Source organism: Coregonus clupeaformis, unplaced genomic scaffold (genome assembly GCF_020615455.1).
Source record: "Coregonus clupeaformis isolate EN_2021a unplaced genomic scaffold, ASM2061545v1 scaf0766, whole genome shotgun sequence".
NCBI lineage: Eukaryota > Metazoa > Chordata > Actinopteri > Salmoniformes > Salmonidae > Coregonus > Coregonus clupeaformis.
In genome coordinates this window covers 1-2,500 of record NW_025534221.1, presented here as the reverse complement: position 1 = coordinate 2,500, position 2,500 = coordinate 1, and the positions used below count along the sequence as shown (strand labels likewise).

The 2,500-nt window shown below is 46.9% G+C and overlaps 1 non-coding gene across 1 annotated transcript in view; it reads right to left on the bottom strand.

The window, feature by feature from the left end:
- LOC121555587 overlaps nucleotides 1-1,976 on the bottom strand; it is a 4,447-nt gene extending 2,471 nt beyond the window's left edge. The window contains exon 1 of the transcript XR_006659083.1: nucleotides 1,890-1,976. This is a non-coding gene — a transcript (uncharacterized LOC121555587). The remainder of the gene's footprint in view (nucleotides 1-1,889) is intronic.
- Between the last annotated feature and the right edge of the window lie 524 nt (nucleotides 1,977-2,500).

The window sequence follows — 2,500 nt, the reverse complement described above, 5'->3', positions numbered from 1 at the left end:
GTGTGTGTGTTTCCTCTGTGTGTGTGTGTGTGTTTTCTCTGTGTGTGTGTGTTTTCTCTGTGTGTGTGTGTGTGTTTTCTCTGTGTGTGTGTGTGTGTTTTCTCTGTGTGTGTGTGTGTGTGTGTGTTTTCTCTGTGTGTGTGTGTTTTCTCTGTGTGTGTGTGTGTGTTTTCTCTGTGTGTGTGTGTGTGTTTTCTCTGTGTGTGTGTGTTTTCTCTGTGTGTGTGTGTGTGTTTTCTGTGTGTGTGTGTGTTTTCTCTGTGTGTGTGTGTTTTCTCTGTGTGTGTGTGTGTGTTTTCTCTCTGTGTGTGTGTGTGTTTTCTCTGTGTGTGTGTGTGTTTTCTCTGTGTGTGTGTGTGTTTTCTCTCTGTGTGTGTGTGTGTTTTTCTCTGTGTGTGTGTGTGTGTTTTCTCTGTGTGTGTGTGTGTGTTTTCTCTGTGTGTGTGTGTGTGTGTGTGTGTGTTTTCTCTGTGTGTGTGTGTGTGTGTGTGTTTTCTCTGTGTGTGTGTGTGTGTTTTCTCTGTGTGTGTGTGTGTGTTTTCTCTGTTTGCGTGTGTTTTCTCTGTGTGTGTGTGTGTGTGTTTTCTCTGTATGTGTGTGTGTGTTTTCTCTGTGTGTGTGTGTGTGTGTTTTCTCTGTGTGTGTGTGTGTTTTCTCTGTGTGTGTGTGTTTTCTCTGTGTGTGTGTGTGTGTGTGTGTTTCTCTGTGTGTGTGTGTGTGTTTTTCTCTGTGTGTGTGTGTGTTTTCTCTGTGTGTGTGTGTGTGTGTGTTTCCTCTGTGTGTGTGTGTGTGTTTTCTCTGTGTGTGTGTGTGTTTCTCTGTGTGTGTGTGTGTGTGTGTGTGTTTTTTCTCTGTGTGTGTGTGTTTTCTCTGTGTGTGTGTGTGTTTTCTCTGTGTGTGTGTGTTTTCTCTGTGTGTGTGTGTGTGTGTTTTCTCTGTGTGTGTGTGTGTGTGTTTTCTCTGTGTGTGTGTGTGTGTGTTTTCTCTGTGTGTGTGTGTGTGTGTTTTCTCTGTGTGTGTGTGTGTGTGTGTTTTCTCTGTGTGTGTGTGTGTGTTTTCTCTGTGTGTGTGTGTGTGTTTTCTCTGTGTGTGTGTGTGTGTTTCTCTGTGTGTGTGTGTGTGTTTTCTCTGTGTGTGTGTGTTTTCTCTGTGTGTGTGTGTGTGTTTTTCTCTGTGTGTGTGTGTGTTTTTCTCTGTGTGTGTGTGTGTGTTTTCTCTGTGTGTGTGTGTGTGTGTGTTTCTCTGTGTGTGTGTGTGTGTGTTTTCTCTGTGTGTGTGTGTGTGTGTGTTTTCTCTGTGTGTGTGTGTGTTTTCTCTGTGTGTGTGTGTGTGTGTGTTTTCTCTCTGTGTGTGTGTGTGTTTCCTCTGTGTGTGTGTGTGTGTTTTCTCTGTGTGTGTGTGTTTTCTCTGTGTGTGTGTGTGTGTTTTCTCTGTGTGTGTGTGTGTGTGTTTTCTCTGTGTGTGTGTGTGTGTGTGTGTTTTCTCTGTGTGTGTGTGTTTTCTCTGTGTGTGTGTGTGTGTGTTTTCTCTGTGTGTGTGTGTGTGTTTTCTCTGTGTGTGTGTGTTTTCTCTGTGTGTGTGTGTGTGTTTTTCTCTGTGTGTGTGTGTGTTTTCTCTCTGTGTGTGTGTGTTTTCTCTGTGTGTGTGTGTGTGTTTTCTCTCTGTGTGTGTGTGTGTTTTCTCTGTGTGTGTGTGTGTTTTCTCTGTGTGTGTGTGTGTTTTCTCTCTGTGTGTGTGTGTTCGTTTTCTGTGTGTGTGTGTGTGTGTTTTCTCTGTGTGTGTGTGTTTTCTCTGTGTGTGTGTGTGTGTTTTCTCTGTGTGTGTGTGTGTGTTTTCTCTGTGTGTGTGTGTGTGTGTGTTTTCTCTGTGTGTGTGTGTGTGTCACCAACCCGTGTGTGTAGACGGTGTTGAGGTGTGTTCCATTGCTCGGGCAGGTGGAGCCCAGGGACAGCGTGTCGTCGTGGTAACAGCAGGTGTGTGTGTGTGTGTGTGTTTTCTCTGTGTGTGTGTGTGTGTCACCAACCCGTGTGTGTAGACGGTGTTGAGGTGTGTTCCATTGCTCGGGCAGGTGGAGCCCAGGGACAGCGTGTCGTCGTGGTAACAGCAGGTGTGTGTGTGTGTGTGTGTTTTCTCTGTGTGTGTGTGTGTGTCACCAACCCGTGTGTGTAGACGGTGTTGAGGTGTGTTCCATTGCTCGGGCAGGTGGAGCCCAGGGACAGCGTGTCGTCGTGGTAACAGCAGGTGTGTGTGTGTGTGTGTGTTTTCTCTGTGTGTGTGTGTGTGTCACCAACCCGTGTGTGTAGACGGTGTTGAGGTGTGTTCCATTGCTCGGGCAGGTGGAGCCCAGGGACAGCGTGTCGTCGTGGTAACAGCAGGTGCGGTCGAGCGCCCTCAGGTGTAGTAATTCGTCGGAGCGGGTGAAGGCGGGGTTATCCAGCGAGTCAGATGATCCATTGATGGACCGGTCCAGAAACGGTACCAGAGTGGTGGCTGAACCTAC